Here is a 22,131-nt window from a genome sequence, read left to right as displayed (position 1 = left end):
ACAGTGAGACATTCACAGGGGAGGTTTCACCTCTCATGCTTTACCTGTTAAAAGGCACTTACTGCATTCTAATTACAAACAGTGTGCAGCTTCTAGCTGGGGCCATGCTACAGACTGGCTTTGCGTTAGAGAGAGTGCCCAGACGTGATAATCGGAAGATTGGAAAGGGTGGTGGGATGTAGGAAAGGAGCTTTAGAATGATGTCAAGTTTCTGAGTCAGCAACAGAATTGAAGGTGTGTGGTTACCGCAGTGGCATATTTCATAGGTAGAAATGAATTTTCCAGAAGGGTACTTACCCCACTGACCCAGGTCCTCCCTATTTGGATCTATCATTCCCTATCTTCTGGTGCTTTCTTTCACTCCAATGGCCCCTGAGCAATCCAATCCTTTCTCCTCATTGTACTCACTGTCTTGTCACAGCTCCCTCCTTTAGTCCTGTGACTAATGCCTCTCACTTAAGTGTTTGGAACATTTGAGTTCTTCAAAACAGGTCTACATACAGCCTCTCATTTTTCTCTGCAAAGCCACCTTCCTCTTTAACTCAAAAGGCATATCTATAGAATGACTTTTCCCCAGAGCAAAACATGACTGCTCTTTCTTACTCTTCCTGGGTCTGGATGTGCTGTATATCCACCTTACTGTTTATTCTAGATTCTGCCTTGTTTATTGGCAGAGTCCAGGGCACAGCCAGTGCAAAGCCACAAAGGCTGAGGATGCCGGAAGCTTGTGGTTATGTAACTCACAAAGAAATAGAGTTCACTGCCCTGGACCCAGGTGGTTCAAGCTGTTTGACAATGAAATGAGCTGCCTTAGGAGGTGGTGAGACACCCCCAACCCAACGCCCCTACCACTGGACACATTCCAACAACAACAAATTGCTCTTCTAAATTTTGCAAAGGGAACTGATGATAAGAGTAGGAGGTTGGATTGAAATCTCCTATACTTCTTGTCAACCTCTCTGATTTTCTGGTTACTTGAAAGGGTTTATAGCAGGACTTCATTAAAGCTGGTCTGATCTAGGAAACCGTTTGCAGTTTTCAGGGTATGATCTGGGGATTGTGTTTGAAGTTAACTCTATTATACTTAAATTCTGATGGTTCTTCTTCCTTAAAGTAGCCTTAAAAAGAATTCTTTGGTCTTAGGTGTTTCCTCCCATTAACACGGCAAAGTGCCCGGTCTTCAGTGCATCTGCCCTATCGCAAAGTCTGAAGACAAAGCCTTTGGAAGAGGGCTGAACCCTTTATCCAGAAGCTCCCGAGGCAGAAGAAGATCATCTCCCTCGTGCCCCTGCATTGATTCCTTCTCTCTCCTTTTTCGTTTCTTTTTAAATCTCCTGGGACACTTTTAAAATGAATCCTCCACATTCTCCCGGGCTCCTTCCCCAAGCATCATTGGTCTCTGAAAATACAAACCACTTTAATGTTAGCTCAAGGAAACATTTCCCTGAGGAGCTTGGAGGAACGCTTGCCTTAATAGGTGATTTTGGAAAACAGGTCCTAGCGCTCAAATATTCTTGCTATGTCCTTCCCTTTGGAATATTTCAGGGCATAAAAGCATCTTGAATGTTTTGCAGAAGCTTGCACGAAGAAATCTATTTCATTGTGTTAACTTGGAGCTTTCCAAATTTACTTGATCATAGACATCCTTTGATAGGGCTCATTTTGGAAGGGAATGGGGAAACTGGCCTATGGCAAATGAGTTAGTGCCTGAAAGAGCAGAAAGGTGTGGCCTGAACAGAGCAGAGTCTTGATGTGATTCAAGCTCTGGGGCCCCGGTTCTGGTTTCTGCATTATGTGCTGCTCGGATCAACTTGTGCCATGGCTCCTTCTGCCACCACCAGGAACTGAGACACAAATAATGGAATGACAATGCTAGCAGGGTCTTCCAACAACAGCAAGTCTCAGGCACCTACCCTGGGAATCAGTCTGTGATGAAGATCACGGACATGGCTCCAAGTCACCATCCAGAGCAAGATGACCTTCCTCTTCAGGGCTGTGCCCAGGACGTGTCGGCAGGTTCCTCTGAGAGCAAGTGTATTTCATCTTCCAGCCCCCAGGTACTTGTCCTGCAGCACCTGGAACAGAACGATAACTCCTGCTGCGGATGCTCCTGGTGATTCACTTGGCAGGAGCAAGGGCTCAGAGGCTCTCTTCACAAATCTCTAAATCAACTGGCCATGCAGATGCGGGAGCAGCGACAGCTGTTTCAGAGGCAAAGGCCATTCATCTTCCGCCTTTTATTCTCCTGTTTCTGGGGAACCTGGAAGAGTGACTGTCTCTGCTGCCTGCCTGGGCTCACTCAGGTTCCACTTGGGAGTATGGGGTGGGTTCAGTGCTTTCAGAAAGCATCCACATAGAGGACCATGTTCTTTTATGAAAAGGGCTTAGAGTCATGAAGTTTCCCCAAGTTCCAGCTCTGCAGTTTTGTTTTCACCACTTGACACAAATCAGCTATTTATTGTGCCCAGTACTGATGTAAGAACTGAAGGTGATTCAGAAAAAAAGTACAAGATGATGGGTCTGATCTTCTGGTTAAATGGTACTCCCAGTATCTAGGAAGGCTTTTGGAAGGGGCACTAATTACCCCCCAATAATCACCATTCTCTTCTCGACCCCTCCAAGTCACCAGGATATCAACTCAAAAAGATTTGCCTGCTTCCCAGGACTCAGCATCTCTGCCTGGATGTTTATTAGATACCACATACTTATGTCCAAAGTCAACTCGCTGTTGTCATTCCAGCCTGGGGGTCTCCAGTCTCCCCACCTCAGTTGACAGCAACTCTACTTGTTAGTGAATGACTGAGGGGCCCCAAACTACTATGGAGTGCCTGCTCTGAAAGGAATCCAGCTATCTGTGCATGCAAAGGCAAGGGATACAAACTCTTAGTGTGATAGAGCTTTGATAGAAGCTTAGTGTGCATAGAGAAAGTAGAGAAGCAAAGATGTTCCTGATAATAATTCTTCAATAAAATTCCCGAAATCACTCATCCCTTTTGTGGGCAAATGCCCAGCCAATCAGGATTAGCCTGAAAGCTTGCCATACATCTAGGGTAACTTCTGGCAAGGGAGCACAAGAAAGACTAAGACAGGGCTCGGACAAAAGGAGCAAAGTCAAAGTATGTATCAAAGTAACAGCAGCCATTCTCTTTGCCAGGATGGCTTTCCATGTGTCTCCCACCCACTTGTCTCTTTCAAGTGTCTCTACATTCTCTCCTCCATGTGTCTCCTTCCAAGTCCCCCCAAGTCCCTGGGTACAAGTTAAAGCTGGAGAAGCAAGAGCCGTGGGCCTGCCTGCCTTCTTTGTTACCCGGCCTCGCCTGGCCACTCAGCTCCATCCCTTTGCTCAGGAAATCCAGTCCTGGCACATTGGTTCTTAGAGTCAAAGGTGGATGCACATAAGTGGGGGTGGAGAAAATTGTGACCGTCAATGCTCTGCAAATCTTTTCTCCTTTTCACAGAATGCCTCTGTACCAGACCCTCTTTAGACAGAAGTCTTAGAGTTCTGAGCGGAGTCCCATTGCTCCTTGTCAGCAAGTACGTTGGATCTACTTCCAGAAATAGCCAGAATCGAACTGCCCTAATAACCTTCTCCCCTTGTATCTAGGTCACCTTTCATTCTCACTGAGTCAGCTGCCATACATTCCCTCGGCAGGCCTCCCCGTTTCTGTCTTCGCCCACCTGCTATCTGTACAATCCAGGGGCCAGAGTGGTTCTTAAAATGTTAGGTCCGAAAGCATTACCCTTTGTGCAAAGTCCTTGGCTGCCACCCCTTCTCATTCAGGGAAGAAGCCAGAGAACGTCAGTCACTACATGGTCTCCCTGGTCTGTACCCCACTGCCCCACTACCCTTCTGATCATTTCCTATAGCTGTAGCCATAATTTTTGAAGAATGCCAGGCATGAACCAAGCACTTTATACTTGCTTGCTGATATTTTGACCTGGAGAAATCTTTCCTCCACTCATCTACACAGCTCAACTCGTCACCTTTCTGAAGTCTTTGCTTAAGACTCTCACCAACCTGACATAAAGGATTCACTATCTCCCCCTAATGCCTTGTTTTCTAGACTTATAACTGTGTGCGTAGTTTGCAGTTTACGTTTGTGATTTCCCCACCCCCACCAGCATATAAGCTCCTTCAAGGCAGGAATTTTTGTCTGTTTCAGCAACTGTCTCATGCAACAGAACTAGACCCATAGAAAGCAGGCAAAAACAGGAATATTCATTGGACATATCCCAATATAACAACTAGGAGGCAGATGCTGCATATGTTGTTTCATTCCATTATCATGATTTCTCAAAAAGTGACACATTATACAGCCCAACCCGCTTGAAACATGAGGAAAGAGAGGCATAGGGAAGTCACATAAATGCATCCAATTAGCAATGGTTACCATCAGATTTAGAACTCATATCTTCCCACTTCCTAAATCCGTGTTCCCAACCACCTTATTAACCTCTCTGACTTCTGTAGGCAACCAGAGCTATTGGAGACGAAGGAAAAGAGAAATGGGTTGTCACTGAGGGTGATCTGGGAAAGGTTCATCCTGGAGCTAGAATTTGATTTAGACTTTAGCAGATGAGTAAATCTCTAATAGGTGGGAACTAAAAAGTGCTGCACCAAGCAAGAGGAGCATGAGCAGTAGGGGAGCAGAAAAACTCAACATGTGTTCCTCCAACAATGACTTAGACAGGGAAACCTACTCATTCCTGTCTGCACAGTACTTTCCTGGTTCTAGCCCTGAAATCCTGTGGCCTGGGACACCACTCAGTCTGGGATGGCTGGGACAATGGTCACCCTATGTGACAAATGTGTCAGTTTTATTTTTTTCCCCGAACATTCTTTTTTTAAAATATCTTTTATTTTATATAATTCTTATATCATTTTTCGTTTTTGCACAATGTATGCATTTTCATCTTGATTATATTCCCCATACAATTCCCACCCCCCTTATTTTGACCCTAATCCCTCCTCCCCTCTCCCCCCCCACCGTAGAGTGTCTCTGGTTTATGGTTGCTTGTTGATTTTGATTTTTTCTTTATTATAATTACTTTTTCCTGGTCCCTTATTTAGGTTTTCAATTCTTGCTATGAGTGAGACCATCCAGTACTTTTCTTTTTCTTCCCGGCTTATTTCGCTGAGTATGAATAATATTCCATGGTGTGTATGTGCCACATCTTCTTGATCCAGTCATCTATTTTTGGGCATTTGGGTTGTTTCCATAGCTTAGCTATTGTAAATAGTGCTGCTATAAACATAGGGGTGCAGGTGCCCTTTGGAATTAATGTTTCTGTGTCCACCCCACCTACTGGGAGAACATTTTTGCATGCAACACTAATGATAAAGGACTGATCACAAAATCTACAGAGATGATGAGACTCAACAAAGAAAATAATCCAGTCAAAAAATGGGCAGAAAATGTGTCAGTTTTAATAGAATGGAGTGTTTACGCAATTTTGGGGTAGATGTAGAGTGTAAACATGAAAAAAATGTTGAGGCTGCCCTGATTTTAGACCTCATGATGCAGAGAAGGCGGTATCTATGGAGGCTGATGAGTAGAGCGTGATGTGTGGAAACACGATAAGCCCATGTAAAACAGGAAAGGCAAAGCTAGTGATTATGGTGAGAGATCCATATGCCAGGGGCTTTCAAGTAGCTGCTGCCTCTTGAAGCATCTTTCCCTCCCCTTAGGTGTCTTCCATTCTTGACAACCTCGGTCACCAACATCAACTCCTGGGTGTGGATGGAGACACATCATCTTCCATGCTTTAGCGATACAAAGTACTTATGAATCCTGGGGATCCAGGGAAAGGCTCTGACTTGGGTGCATTTCCCCTTTTCCCTTTCTTCAGATTTCTCTGTCCTCAGGCATGGCACACACACTGCCTTTGTCTGGAGGCAGGACTATTGTCCCGATACTCTGAGATCCTTATGCACCCTGGTTGTCTCTTCACTGGCACTTTTTGTCATCTCTTTTGGGAGTTCCACACTTATGAATTTAATGGGGCATCCTTCTTGAATTAAAAGTGAGTGCCCATGTGATGGGGCTGGGGGTGCTGACAGACTCTGGAGGTTCTTGACTTTGTTGCAGGAAAGCATTCATGCAGAAGTCAGAGTAGGTGAGTTAGAAGTGAAGCTTTACTGCAGATGAGAGTCCACACTCAACAGTGAGTGCAGGCAAATTCCAGAGGGATCACCCCTTGGGTCTTAAGGCTGCTGATACACATATAGTTTGAGGGGGCAGGGGCTCACAGATAGGGTCCTGCACATGTTTTGACCAGCTTTGTATGCAAGACCACTGCACCATAACATTCTTCTTCATCAAGTAAGAGTGGAAATTTCACCATGATGGCACCCAGCGGGTATGTGAAATAAATGGCCTAAACTAGTAGGGTTTGGGGTTACCTTGCTCTGGAATATGCAAAGGCACTTTTTCCAGAGTTAACAGATGGTGGGGAGGGAAGGGCTCCAACTTCTTGCTAAATTCCTGTTTTACCTCATATGTACACTTCAGTAGATGAGAGAGAAGAACCGGGGAGACTGTGAGTTCCCCCAACCCTAGGGATGTCTAGGACCATCTGTGTTAACTGCACTAGAGGCAGCGATGCTGGATAAAAATAACCAAAATGAATGCATGTGATAGTGTCTTCCTCTCTGTGGTATATTTCATATCAAGTACAACAGTCTTGCCATCAGAGGTCCTCAGCACTGCATGAAATGCATGAATGGAGAGGGAAGAGAGACCCCAAGCAAACTAGTCTTGACTGAGATGAGAAAACTAGGGGTCTGGTAGAGCTGAAAACTGTCCTCTGCTCCCACAGATATCCTGCCGATATGCACACGGGCATACATACTCACATGTACATATGGCGCATACAGTGCACACACACAACTGGTGTACACACCATATGCATGTGCATGCATGCACCTGCATTTATACACACATAAGTGCCACACATGCACACACCGAACAAGCACACCACACTATAGGCACATGCACAAGCATACACATCCTGGTGTTTCTGGTTAGTTTCCAGAATATATAAAGGAGTTTTGTCATAAAAATACAAGTTCATCTAGAAATATCTCACCTCAGTGCCTAAGAAATTATTTATCTTCAGCTCCTTTTGGGAGTTTCACCCAGAAATAAGGAGACTCAGCCCTTCCTGGCCTGACACCCAGCTGGGTTTCCCAGGTGAGTAAAATTCAGAGGCTGACAGCAGTAGCCAAAGGAAGCCCTTCCTGTGATGGGAGCAGAGCCGCACGAGAGCATGGAAATCAGCCAGGTTCGCCCTCAGTCCTACATGATTTCTGCGGGTGTAAGGAATGAAACAGAAAGAGGCCATGATGGCCTATCCTGGTACATTTGCATAAGAGAAGGATGGGGCCCAGAGCTGCCCCCTCTCCCCTCCTCATTTTAGTGTGGAGAATTTGAACTCAGATGGAACTGGATTCAGCTGTGCATGCTCAGTGACTACCTGTGTGAACTGGACAATTTACGTAATTGCTAAGCATGAGCCCATTCATCTATGAAACGGGCATTTCCTGGGTCAACTGGCCCCCTGGCAACCTGCCACAGGATGGCTGTAAGAGCTCACATCCAAAGCACTTTGACAGAAGCCAGACGACAGTAAGAAGTCAGACAAGGTAACTAAAGTTATTACACCTTCCGTCTCGCTCTTCATTTCCTTGCTTCCTCTCTTTCTCCCTCTCCTGCTCACTCGTTTCACACACAACTTCAACTCTCTGCCCCTGAGAGGTCAAACTGATACCTGTGTTCACCTGTCACCTACTGATCTGTTTGGTGGGCTGTCACAGAAGCATTCTTAGCAAACTAGCTGGGTTTGAAACCTAAACCCATCTCATGTTCCTGTATCACTTAGATATTGGTCTGAGCCTGGCTAGTACAAAAATTTTTTTTTAAAAAGATGGATATATGTTTAAGAAGCTCATAAGTTCTCTTGGGCACCAAATGGCAATTTGGAAAGAATCCCGTGACAAGTTAAGTGTAAATGAACCAGAAACATAGAGATTAAATTCCTCCTGAAATACTCCTGGGTGTGGAAATTAAGGAAAAAGCAATTGCAAGATGTCTCTCGTTTTGCAGACCTGCATGCAGCTGGCTTTCCTTAAGGATGCCTGCTGAGCTGTGGGAAATGCTGGGCTGGTTCCATCTGGCCCCCTGGGGTACCCCCCAGCCCTGGGGTTACTTACTCCAGGGTGGGGCTGCAGAGGAGATTTGATGGGGGAAACTTTTGTTCCAATTGCTTTTCCGGCAAAGCTCCTCCCTGGGGACTCCAGACAGGCACCTTTCACCATTGTTAAATTCACTTAAGATAAAAGCGACACCAGGCAAATGACAAGGGAAGAGCCATTAAGGGATGAGCATAAGCAGTGACTGACAGGCAGGCTTTGCTAAGCGCTCTGCTGCCAGCCGCAGCCTCAGTGGGAATCACTAACCAAAAGTCTGCCCTAGCCAGCACTTGACAAATGTGCAAGATGTGGTACCAGTTTGTGGGCCTTGGCCCTTTGTTTCTCAGAGCCTGTGCTTCCAGCTGGAGCAGCATTATAGACACTCCCCCATCCCCCACCCCCCCACACACACCCTGGCCTGCTGGAGGTGAGAAGTTGACCTTTGCCTGCCTTCCGGTGTGTGCCTGTGTGTAGCTGGTGGACTCCAAATTCACATACATGATAGGAGAGAAATGAAATCTGAACTTGGCAGAACATGAGTGCATATTTGGTCAAGCCTGTCTTCCATTGTGTTTTAAAACTGTGTTGGCCATCTTGATCTTTTCTTGGGATTGTGTACTAAGAGGCCCACTGGGCTCTCTACTGGGATATGCTCACCAAACACCTTTAAACTTGGCTTCTCCCAGGAGTCCTGCAGCACTGGATCTAATGGAATCACTTTCTAAATAATTATTAATATATTTTTATAAAAGTGATTTCTTCCATTGGAAAACAGTTGAACTGCCATTGTTAGCCTTTTGTTGGGAGGTCTTTGATTCAAACAGCATTGGTTTCTACTCCAGCTCCATCCTGTCTTAGCAGTGTGAGCTTGAGGCAGCTAGTTTTCTCCACAGTGCTTTTGTTTCCTCAAAATGACAGTCAGTACAAAACCTACCTCACTGAGTTAGGAGCATTCCACAAATTCAAAATATAAAGTGCATAGGGCCCAGAGCATTGTAAGACTCAAAAAATGTTAGCTATTATCATGCAACAATTGTCACCAATCTTGACTGCAGTTGCAATTCCATTATATCAGTGGTTCTCTGCCTGGGGAGGTTTTGCCCCCCAGAGGAAGACAGACAAAATCTAGAGGTGCTTTTTGGTCACAAATGTGGGGGAGAGACTGCTACTGGCATTGGGTGGGTAGAAATCAGAAATGCTACCAAACATTTTCCAATATACAGGATGCCCCCAGCAATGTCCTATTGTAACAGGGTGGTCCCTAGGAAAGGGGGAGTTTCCAGGTTCCCTGCCCCACCCAAGGGAGGGTGGAGCTGAGCAGGGAGAAGAAGAAGCTGGAGAAGAGACTGAGGAAGGAAGGAAGGAAGCAGGATGGAGCTAGAAGGAGACCTGGGGGAGGCACATGAAGAGAGACACATGAAGAAACTGCGTTTGCCTTTTGGTCGTGGACTGGGTGACACAGATGTGGGTGAGACCCGTGGGGAGGTGACAATGGCAAGTTTTATCTTGATTTTGATTTTGCTCTTTTCTTTCTAGACTTGTCTGGTTGTTTCTACTGCTTTTCTGTGGGTCCCCACTGAAAGGTGCTTTGGACTTGTGGCAGGCTTTTGGGCCTTCCTTGCTTTGGGCCCATACCATTTGGGTGGACTTTTACCCAAGAGGGGACAGGTAACTTTGGGTGCTTGATTTAGAAACTATATTCTTTGTCTTTTCTATATTGTTTACTAATTATGTTGAAGCTCATTCCCATTGAAGTCTTACATGTTTTGTGTTGATGTGGTGGATGGCAGAACCTATTTAGAACAGGCAGGTTTGCGGGGTCTGAGGTGCCCCTTTCCCGGCCCTGTAACTCTACCTGGTCCCAAATGTCAATAGTACTGAGACCAAGAAATCCTGCAGTAGATTAAGACACAATCTGTGACAGATTCCTGACTTTAGCTCCAACTCAGGGCGTATTGGAGTACCTTCCAGGGTTCTTGGGTGATGGCACATTTTTACCTAGACTTGGGAACACACTCCTCTTTGCTGCAGCTTCCTTCCCACCCAGTGGCCACTGCCCTTCATGGAACAGTTCTACTGGCTGGAAACTGGTGGTTGAGGTCAGCGTGGAACAGTGCCTTTCCCCAAAATCTCTAAAGCCTTGTTTTCCCTAGTCCAGATGCATGGTGTGTATTTAGTGACGGGCAATTTTTGTCGATACAGCTTTCAGTCTCTCTCCCTACATTTTCTTTCAAAACCAGGTTGTCCGGTGGGGTTTTGGAACAGAGTCTGTGTCATTGAAATCATCATTTTCCCCTCATCTCTGTGGGTACCTCATCACCAAAATGTCTTACCCCCTTTTCAGCCCAAAACATGAATCGGTCATGTATATTTTACCGCTCTCACCTGCTCACACAGATTCTCAGGAACAGCAAACAAAGGTGTGAGCAATGTTCTTGCTAGAACCCACAAACAAACATATACATAAAATTTTTAAATCAAAATGGTGATTTTAGCATACACCCTGAGGCCTGGATCTTTCACTAAACAAAATAGCATTAACATATTCAGATGTAATAAGTTGTGTCCTACATCACAATTTTATTAACTTACAAAATTCTATTTTATTGTGATATGTTTGGGTCCATTCTCATTTTATTAGATGTTGAGGTTGTTACTTAATATTGAAAATTAGAAGGTAATTGCACTGCATATCATTTTAAAGCAGCTTTGTACACTGGTCTAATTGTTCTCTTAGGATAAATTTCTGGAACATAATATAAGGTTTTTTTTATAATTTAAGGTTTTGAAAGAAAGGATTTGGGGATTTTGTCTCAGGCAACACTGTCTGCCCACCATAAGTACAATGGAAAAGCAATCCAATGCTCAAAATGGCTGGGAGGTAAAGTTCTTCAACTGTTGAAACATTCTAGCTAGCTGAGAATTTTTACCTAAGCTAGCACATGTGGAAGGATTATTTCTAAATAACTCACTTAACACAAAATTATACAGAACAAAAGTCTATTTTCCTTTAATAATTCAAGGCACTCACAATACTTCAGGGTCATTAATATAGCCCCACTTCTCAGTATAGAATTTTAGATGATGTGTGGAAAATTCTTTGTAACTTAAAAAAAAAGGGAAACAGAAATAGACTTATTATTTCAGTTTTTAAATGGGCCAAGACTATATTGATCAGTTTCATCAAGAAATGATATACCTTGAAAACTTTTCTGGATAAGTTCTTGATATCAATTTCTTTAAATGTCACTTATCTCTTTCTCATAAAGGCAAAATAAAGAATATGTAAAGTTTTCTGTCACTTTGGGTTTATTAAGTTCCAGGTGAATATATTTTACCATTATCTTAATATCTTAAAATATTGTTCAGCCACAAAATCTTTCCAGTAAGCCCGATAATAAAAATGAGGATGATAATAATAGAGAAGCATCACAGTGAAGGAAAAAACATTTTATATCACCTGAGCATTCATCAGGTGAGGTATCTATAGGTAGTCCCAACATTATTTTTAAGAACTTATAGCCATCACCTTGGGCAAGTCAATTATCATTTGTGGAATTTGTTATCTTCATAGGTAATGAGAAAGCCATAATATCTAAGATCTGGCTAAGCTAAACTTTGATTTTATGACTTGCCTTGCTTCTTTTGAAGGATTTGAAATTGTGTTCTCCAATTTTCTTGAAGATTCTTAAGCTTAAAAATAGCATTTTTTCTTAGGTAGCAGGTTGTTTAGTAGAACTTTTCCCAGTATCCTGAAATGTTGGCTGAATCCCCAAAACTGAGATCAATGTGTGAGAAGTAACTATTTTAAAGGGAGGAACTAGAAATACTTGCCAGATACACTCAGAGAAAATAGAACCTGCCCAGCAACAACCAGCGCCATCAATGTGTTGCAGGGAATCCAAGAGAGTCCAGAGATCCAAATGGATCACTTGAGTTTTGTTGAAAGGATTTTAGACTGGCAGAGAGGACTATGATTTCTCTTATTCATATACCTTTCCAGGAATGCTGTCCTTCACATCAAATGACAGGGATCCAAGAGAACTGCTCAGTGAGGTTGAGAGTCCTGGCAGATACAGAAAAAGGACTTTCGTAGCCATAGTGGATATTCAGAAAGGGTAGAGTTGTGGTCTCCAGAGGAGGGGATGGAGTGAAAAGGTTCTTGGAAGGCTTCTTTGAGGCTCTATGTGCAACTCATGCCTGGTGTCTGTTCTCCATTAGAATTCAGACAGCTGGAGACTGGCTAAGGCCATGCACAAGGGTAAGGCAAAGAGATCAGTAAACAGTCACTTACATTACCACCCTTTGCTCTGGCAAGGAGCAGTGAATTTCCTATGTCCAAGTGGGAAGTCCCTGAACTCTAGTCATCATACAAGAGGGTGGCCCAAGAGGTCAAGTCTTCTTCAGGATTAAATGCTATGGAGTAAGCAGCTGGGATTAAAGAAGAGAGGGTTATAGAGCTACCAGAGGCATGAATGTCTTCCCCTCTTCATCCATTCCCATCCCCTCTGTTTGGATCTCTGGACATCCATGTAACAGAGTGGGGAGGTAGTAGAAAAGGAATGAAAGACAACATGGCCCTACCCCATGGTAGGTGCTTAAATAAGTCATGAGCAAGAGAAAGAAGTTCTAGAATGCATTTGAGTTTTAATTAGACTAGATTGGACCTTTTGACACCTCAAAGTGTAAAAGCATTGATTAAAAATCTTATTTATAACTAAAAGGAATACTTTGAGTTCCCATGAAAAGGTGGGAAAGAGGGGCATGATTATGCAAGTTCCACCAGTGGAAATTATTTCTATATGTCTAGGATTCATGACATGCTCAAGGAACACTATATTTTGTTTGTGTTTTTATAGCTAAGAAAGTTGAAGCATGGACTATGATCCTTTAGCCAAGAATATGCTTCATCTATCACATCTCCTAACAGTGGGTGGTATTTTTTTCCTCAGACATGTTACTATATTTTCTTTCCTATGAACTTTTTCATTTGCATGAATATGATATTATTCTAAAATGATTTCATAGAGACAACACAAATTAATAAATGTCTCTTCTTCATTAGATAGAGAAAGGAAGGTTTAATGCAAGGTGTGAGAAAAGCTGTCCTTAGAATTGCTACTTTCAGTGAATTCCTTCTTTAGAGATAGAATTCAACAAACAAGACATGAATACTATTTATTTAGTTATGATTGTATATGCTACGTAGCAAGAGAGCTATACTTCTTGAAGAAATTACTTTATAAATTAGGTTTGTGTAAAGTTATGATCTTTGAAGTTATGACCTTTGAAGACAGACAGATTTGGGTTATTCCTGCCTGAACCACTTACTATCTGTGTAACTTGAGCAAGTCATTTGGTTTATCTGGACTTCAGTTTCTCATTCATAAAATGGGACTACTAATATTTATTTTATCAATTCGTGTGGATTAAATGAAATTACATATACCACACATTGATTCAAAGAACACATTCAAGGGGCCTCCCTAGTGGTGCAAGGGGTTAAGACGCAACCTATGAAGCAATCCGCAGCCACTGCAACATGAGTTCGATCCCCTGCCAGCCAGGGGGCAACGCACATGGCGCAGCAGACCTCTCCTGACTTGCCCTCTGCTCCCCTCAACAGTGTATTTAAGTCAGCCTGCCTGTTCTGTTCCCTACTCTGTCTCTGAATCCTCTCACCCCCCACTCCTCTGGCCTGTACCCCAGCTCTTGTATGCATAAATAAATTAATCTTTAAAAAGAAGTACACATTCAACATGTTTAATTTTGCCCTATCTCTGCTTTTCGGCTCTAACTACAAGTTTGCCTAATCTCATTATAGTTTGAAATATATAAAAATATTATATGTATGCACACACATATTTACTTAAGTTTTGATAATTATATGCATAATCTAGAATTTTTGTTACAAGCCAAAGAGAAGTGTGATGAAATGTTTAAATCAACATCTCACCACTTCCCATCCCAATATCCTAAAATACTCAGTATTAGCAGTATCATACCACCTCTCATTGCTAATATCTTTTACATTTACTCTGAAAGTCACTTTTAGAAATATGTTGAACATATCTCATGGCAATACTCATAAATCATGTTTATTCTTTGTAATAGCTACATAATGTCCCACGTCTGATATTCCTATTTTAACTTCTTTTTGTTGCCATCCAAGCTACTGCCAACATTTGGCAACTATACTGCTGCCACACACACCCCTCTGGGGATCATACATATTGGGGTTTTAATTTCCAAGGTCTACAGTTCCCAAGGAGGGGCTGCTGGGGCAGAGTGTGTACATTTTCATGTAATACATACTGCCTTATATTGTAAGTATATTAGGTAAGTTCGTTCTATAAAAACCAGACCAATAAGCAACTCAAAGAAGCAAAATTCAGTGAATCCTTCTTTAAAGCAAAGGCAGCTTTTCGTGTAACAAGCCTTTAATTTACTTGTTTGGCAAGTTCAAAATGTTAGAGATTGCTTTTCTTTGATCAAGGATATTTTCCATGTTAGAATGGGTGTGGCAAAGGCTCAAGGGAAGTTTAATAATATATTGTCAATTTAACATCCCAGGGAGGCTCTGATCCTTTGAATAATTTTATTCTCTCTGGCCACTTGCCTTTGCTAGTGGGATGTGAGCACTTGCTTTGGAAACTGCCCCCAAAGTCTCCATGCAAATGCTTCCTGTTTAGAACAAACCCAGTCTTTGGGTCACTGGAAAGTCACATGTTACACATCATAGGCTGTCAATTTTTCTCTCCCATCACTGCTTATTACTTAAATATGTTCACTGAGATCCCAACATCTTTATTTCCTAGGGGTTGGAATTATGAGTAGCACCTGTGCCTATCTCTCTTCTTCCTTCCCTAGATGCCTCTACCTTGGTCATTGTCATTTAAGAAGAATTTGCTCAGTGAGTCTCAGAATTGTCTGACACTTCAGAGACCTGAATTCCAATACTGATAACATCACCACCACCAGGGGCTATAGAAAACATACTACACTCAACTCTGGACAGAGTACAATGTGAGCTCCACCTGAAAGCTGGGGTGTCATGTTCAAAAGATCATTAAAAATATTGTCCTGATTCATAAATAGTGATACAAACCAACATTAAGTCAATAAAAAATACATTTTTATTAAAAAAAATCATTGTCCTCTTTGACTATGAGCATGAGAACCTAACATCTGGGAAATGATTTCCTCCATTTTCTCTTTTATACTAATCACATCAACAATTCTATGAATGCTTCTTATGTACCAAAATTTTTGTGAACTACTTGTACAATATTTTGTTTGATCCTTCAACACCATTTTTGCATGAGGAAAATCATATTCAATAACAGGTCAATTTTGCAACTTTTCACAGTTGTAAGTGGTAGATTTGAATTCGAACCCAGAACTATATTCCTCCAAAGTCCATGTTCTAATCCCACTCCTATGTGTTAGAAGGCAGAGTCCTGGGTAGAGTGAATTTTGGGAGAATAGGGTGGGACTGAGCTTCCCAGTTACCTGGCCGGGGTGTCCTGAGGAAATGTTTCCTTCCTTCATGTGTGTAGTTGGGCCAAAGTATTGCATGGTGAGGACAGTGACATGCTCAGTATTTGTCATACATAGTCTATTGGTGGCTAATAAATTTTAAAGTCATGAAAAATAGAGATTTTTTTAAAGATTACTTATGCATACAAGAACTGGGGTACAGACCAGAGATGGGGTGAGAGGATTCACCAGAGACAGTGGGGAGCACCAGGGAGGCCCAAGAATAGAGATATTTTTAATGATGGGAATTATGATATCATGTTATTTCTCTTCTTATTTATAAGGAACTGCAGCATCTTATGAGGTCTTGGCACCAGAGGAATTCATACACTCAAAGGTAAAAGAGACCTACTGGTCTGTTTTTATTTTACCCTTTCACTTAACTCTTAATTCTCCTATGCTGAATCCTTGAAATATATTGTAGGTCATCTATTTGAAATTCATTAGCAATGGGCTCAATTTAATGTGAAAGAGGAAAGAGGAAAGAGACAAGTAAATAGATGATTACAAACATACTTGAAGAATACAATAAAAGAACCTTGTACAGTGAGTGGAGAAATGTTTGGATGGGTGGGGGGTTAAAAATGGCCTTCTGAGGCCTATGGCTTTGTGTTGGCTCTTGAGGGAAAGGAGAAAGTTCAGCAAACAAGTAGGGTAATGAGAGAATGAATGGAGACAATTTGGATAGTTGGAAACAGGCAAGCATGTGAATCATCCCAGGTGTCTCAGTGGACTGAGGCTGGAATAGTGTTGACAGGTAAGACAAGGCCCCAGACTGGAAAAAGCTAACCCATGTTGGTCAATTTGGAATTTCTCCTGAAGTAGAGGGAGTCATGGAAGGCTTTTAAGAAGGAGAGATGGCATCAAATCTTCATTTTCAAATGAACACTAGAGGGTGGCAGTGTGGACAATGGGTTAGATAAGAATGAACCTGGGAAATGAACCTGGGAAACTATGAGGAATTAGAGCAGGGTCTGACAGAGAGGGGGTAATGAAGAAGGACAGACAACAATAGATTCCATCACTATTTATAGTTACCAACTGATAAGATTTGGCAATAGCATGGGTGTGGGATGGGTAAAGAATGAATGAAGTTGATGCCCAAATTCTTAGCTTGGGTACCTTAATTCTTGAGGCAGAAGAGTTCAGGAATAACAAAGCCAGTTCTGTCTTATAATTGGCAAACTCTAGTTGTATAGTTATTCTCTATTGATCTGACAGCAATTACTACTCTTTAACATTCTCTGCTTTTGTCTTTGTCTGTGCTGCATCATTGTAAAGAACAATGGACATTATTTTGCAGATGTACTAAGTTGAAAGTAGACTCTTTAATATGACAGATTTTATTGTTTTTCTCTCTTGTCTGCCTCTCTGTCTCTGTCTGTCCATCCATGCATCCATCCATCCATTCCTAGAAAAACAAGAATTACATAACTCCAAATGTTCATTCACTGTGCTTAATATCTGAAAAACAAGGCTACCTTCTGAGATTTTATAAGGAATAAATAATATAAGTTCAGCCAGCAAATATACTGAGAAGCAGTGAATAAATGGTGAAAAAGGTAATTGTGCCCCATCCTCCTTCCACCCACTGGCCTTTTCATTGCCAGGTGTTATATGCATGGCCATTTATTCCACCATTATGACTGGGAGGCTGACTGCATCTCTGTTCCTGATACGATACTCCTTGTTTCACAAAAGCCCTTGGGATGGGAGAATCAAATATAGAATTTGCTGAAGGGCACAGATATCAGCAGTATTCAGCTATCCAAATCCAACCTAATGACATTCGGCTAAATTTGGGATGTCAAAGATGCCATTCATCCACAATGACACAATTACTGCTTTTTTATTTTTCCATCCAGACTTTTTTCAAAGGGAGGACACTGTTTGACTTGGTCAGTTACTAAACTTCACTCAAGAGGTTGCATGAAGAATGAACAATGTAAAAAAAAAAAATGAACATTTGTGGAGGTTACACAGATCCCTGATCACACCAACCTGCCTCTCCCCTAAAAAGCCAATGTAAGGGGCCTCCCCAGTGGCGCAGCGGATGAGCGCTGGGTTGCGAAGCTGCCCGCAGCCTCTGCAGTGCCAGTTCGATCCCCGGCTGCTCCCCGGCCACCGGAGGAGGGTCCCACATGGCGCGCAGACCTCTCCTGCCGCCCGCTGCTCCCCTCAGCAGTGTGCTTCGGTCCTTCTGCCTGCTCTGCTCCCCGCTCTGGCTCTGGTGAATTCTCTCACCCTCCCACGCTTCTGACTGTACCCAGTGCTTGTATAAATAACATAAAAAAAATAAAAAAAAAAAGTTTAAAAAAAAAAAAAAAAGCCAATGTAAACTCTTGATGCACACACTTTTCTTCCTTCCCAGCAGATCTTTATTCATCTAAAAAATTTTCGACTATGTCTTATTTTAGTAGGAGAAAATGCAGGAATTTCTCATTGTTATATTGTGCCAGTATAATTTTTTGAATATATGATAACACATTGGCTTAACTAAAGTCCCATTGAATTTTAAGTGTTGCAAAACATTATCAAGAATGTAGACTTTTCTCCCTCTCAAATCTTATTGATTTGCCACTTGTTTATTTAACTATATAATTTTGGGAGTGCAAATTCACCCCTCCTCATGTGCACATGCTGTCACCTTCCCTCCCCGACCTGCTCTGGTAATCAGCAGAGTCTAAGAATTATTTTCACAGGGCTAAGAATTATTCTTGCTTTGCTAGTTTGTTTTCTTCTCTTATTTGTATTCCACAAAAGAGTGACACCATCAGGTAACTGTCTTTCATTTTCTGACTTGTCTCACTTGGCATAATCACCTGGAGACCTACAGGACAGTTGAAAGATGGTAGAGTAGTTATATTTACATTGAACTCTCCGTTGAAATTCACTAACCCATTGCAATTAATTTTTTAAAAGATAAGAGAAAATTTCCTCTTTAATGAAACAAGAAAACTCTACAAAATTCAAATCACAAAGTATAAGACAAATCCACCTAATAATATTTAGCTGGAGATAGGTGAGAGGACACAGAGAAGGCAAAAACACCTCTTAGAGCATCAGTAATTGAGGAGTATCCCCAAACTTCCTCACTGAGGGTCTCCCTGTGGACTTGGAGTGAAGGAGGGAGAGCAGAAAATGGACAGACTAAGAGTGAAATGTCCATGAATAAAAGCAGAGGGCCTCTTCTACTTTTCTTTCACAGAATCAAGATTTTGCTGGTTTTATATCCTCTCCTATGCTAAAGGTCTTAAAATTTTGTTTGCTATATAGGTTGAGTGCTTTCTTCCTGAAATTTTAATATTTATTTAAAATGCACATGCAATTTATTTAGTTTTGGTGTTATTTATTTTGGGATGGAAGGAGGGAAAAAGGAACTTTTTAGGTAGCCAAGTATATTCTTTGCTACCTTTGATGCTGTCTAGGTATTTTTCCTGAAATTTTAGTTGATCTGAAATTCACCTTTTCCAAAGAAGGACTAACTAATTTAGTCCAACAGTGAATAAACCAGTCTTTCTATCATCCCTTTATCATATATTATCTTCTTACCTATACTCACTCATGTCTATTTTTGAGCTTTTGAACTTAGTTGTGTTATTTAATGAGCAGTTGTACGAGTGGATACTCTTCATGAAAACATATTAAATCTGGGAAATATTGAAAATCACATTGTGATTGTGTAAAAAATGATTTAAAGTGGATGCCGAAGTATTTAGCAATGCATTTTACTTGAGCAAAATTTGAAGGGGGTAAAATATGAAGCACATATGGGAAAAAATCATAGTTGTTGAAACTGGGTGATGGGTAAGGTTGTGTTCTGTACTTGTGGACAAATTCAGATATGTCCATAATACAATCTTACTTAAAAAAAAAAATCAGGTTGACACTTTATAGCATCCATCTTAGAATCTCGCTGTGCTGCTAAATAGCAGACCTGTTCTTTACTCTGAGTTTGTTCTCCTCAGCCTTGGTACCCCCAGTGTTTACTAGTTTTGTCTCTTGTTTTGGGTTCATGGCAAACTGCTAACACTGCCTACCTTTCATCAGCTTGGGGCAACAGCCTGAGGTCAGCTGCTTCTTCTGGGTGTCCTCCAGAGACAAAGAAGGACATTTGTGAAAGTCCCTGATTGACCACTTTTCCCAACTGTTTCCCCTTCCCCACTGCCCTCCTTGCCCCAACACACACACACTTCACAGTCAGACAGAGACATAAAGGTAACCTTTTCAGTCAAACATTCACTGTAACTCTTCTACACATATTTGAAGAAAGCAAGCATCTGATTTTCCTTCAATCACAATTATATTCCCTCTTACTAATCTATGTGGCTGGCTCATAGTTGGTTTTCCTTCTGCCTTCTCCTTTGTTTCCAACAACAAAATTGCATTCCTATAAGAGTTCCAATAGGCCTCGTAGAACTTACTAAAGAAATTCCTAGGGTAGAACATTCCACCGGAAATATCCCCAAGAGGAAAAAGTTACTTCTCCCAAGTGTTTCTTCCAATCCACAGCCAAGGACCTCCTCTTTCTCTCTTTCTTTTGGAATTCTCTTATTATCCTAATTTTTACTGATGTCAAAAGAAATCACTAATGTGGTGATACAATACACCCAGATCATATTCTTTCAAGACCTTTTGCAAACTGCTTTGCATGCATTTTCATTTAAACTTCAAAATTCTCCCGTGGAGTGTATCTTATTTTATCACCATTTTACAGGTATAACAACTGAGGAACAAGATGTTTAGGATGTTTAAATCACATTGCCCACAGACATGCAGCTAATACCAGAGCCAAAATCAGATTCAAATCTGTCTGAATTCAAAGTCCATGCTACTGAACACTAACACAGCCTCATGCGTCCTCATTTATTCAGGACTTACATCAATATTAAACACTCTTCATCCCCGGCCAGGCCTCTCCCTTGCAGCTGGGCCAGCGACCGTGCTGTTTTTCACCAATGTGGAAAGAAACCTTTGTGACAGTTAGTAGTCTCTGTGCATGTCGGAAACTCAAAATAAAGCAAAATAGCCTATTTGCATAAGTATAATCTGCTCAAATGTCAGCAAGCACAAGCTAGTGACAAATTTGAAGACAAGGCAGAGGAAGACGAAGCAGCATCACTTGCCTCCCACCCACCCTTATCCCTGTAGCCTTGTCCTGGATCCTGGCACCTGCCAGGGAGTATGTCCTGTCGGAGAAGTCCCAGCCACACAAACATTATCATTTGACTTCAGCAGATTGCTCTGATCCAAATCAGTTCCCTGACCAAGCTTGACTCCCAATCATGAGTGGAATTTACTTTGACATGTACCTGGCTGTGAAAGCTAAGTTCTTGCCCCTAACCCTGCCCTACTTGACCCCTGTAGCCTCATATGTCAGACTGTGACATCCCAGGTGTCAGATGTAACCGCCAGTGCACAGCGTGGGAGAAAGATGGGCAGTGACAGCAGAGGCTGTGGTGCCTGGACCAGCCTCCTGCCTGGGTGGGGAGCTGGGGCCACCAGCTGTTTGTCAGGAAGGCTGGAACCTCAATGTCTCCCAGCTGGGTGCCCATGGGGTTTGAGATGCTATGGCCAGGATTTTCCCTTTGCTTAACTATTAATCTCTGCTCAGAAACTGTGCATCAACCCATGTGAATTGGGGTACCAAACAGCCTTTCCCTGACTGGAAGAACACAAGCACACACGAGTATAGACTCGAGGTCACCCAAGACAGGACAGTTCACAGTTTTGCACTAGAGGCAAAGTAGCAAGAGAACATTTGTGAAAAGGAGATAGAACAGTGACTTTTAAGCATGTATCAGCCCTAAATTAGGAACTTAGTCCACATTATAGAGTTTTATCATTGCAATTATACTGCAGAGCTCAAGTTATCCGCTCAAGATCACACAGTGATTAAGTGAAGGTCCTGGAATGGGCTGGGGTGCTCCACAGCAGCCTGTCTTTCTGGGGTACTTCACCTGGGGCTAGAGAGCAGCACTGGGCATGCTGGGTATATCCTCAGTTCTTTGCAAACGTGTTTCTATCTGGCACCTCGGAGATGAAAGGGGATGGTCAAACACGGAGCCCATTTACTTCCTAAACCCTAGATGCTCGTGCCAATGCTCCCCTTCTCACAGACACCCTCACCACCCCGGGATTGAGCAAGTTCCTCAGAATGAAGCATGCAGGGACTTTCAGCTCCACGAAAGCTGGGTCTAACCCTGGCCAGTTCTGGGCGGTTGAGTGATGACGGGCACTTGACAAGATGATGAGTCAGTGTTTGCAGGAATCTCCTGCTCGACTTTGCTGACAACGTTGGCAACAATATAAGCGGTACCCAGAGTGCTATGGTTCCAGCCTTTGGGATTTTCAATCTTTAGAAACATCGAGACTGTCAGGTCATGGCCAGTGTTTTATTT

General features: G+C 42.3%; 1 long non-coding RNA gene across 2 annotated transcripts; it reads left to right on the top strand.

Moving 5' to 3' along the window:
• The first annotated feature begins 9,536 nt into the window (after positions 1–9,536).
• Positions 9,537–17,787, top strand: LOC119240090 (uncharacterized). 2 transcript variants are annotated; one of them, XR_008551300.1, is made up of 3 exons: positions 9,537–9,659; positions 16,015–16,067; positions 17,596–17,787. It is a non-coding gene; the product is annotated as an uncharacterized LOC119240090 (long non-coding RNA). The 2 variants fall into 2 exon arrangements; XR_005124078.2 differs by lacking the exon at positions 9,537–9,659 and adding an exon at positions 10,980–11,072.
• The last annotated feature ends 4,344 nt before the right edge of the window (positions 17,788–22,131 follow it).

Source organism: Talpa occidentalis, unplaced genomic scaffold (assembly GCF_014898055.3).
Source record: "Talpa occidentalis isolate TD23 unplaced genomic scaffold, MPIMG_talOcc4v2.1 talOcc4.12, whole genome shotgun sequence".
In the NCBI taxonomy this organism is placed as follows: Eukaryota; Metazoa; Chordata; class Mammalia; order Eulipotyphla; family Talpidae; genus Talpa; species Talpa occidentalis.
The sequence above is the reverse complement of the archived record's forward strand: the minus strand, read 5'-3'. Positions and strand labels throughout refer to the sequence as shown.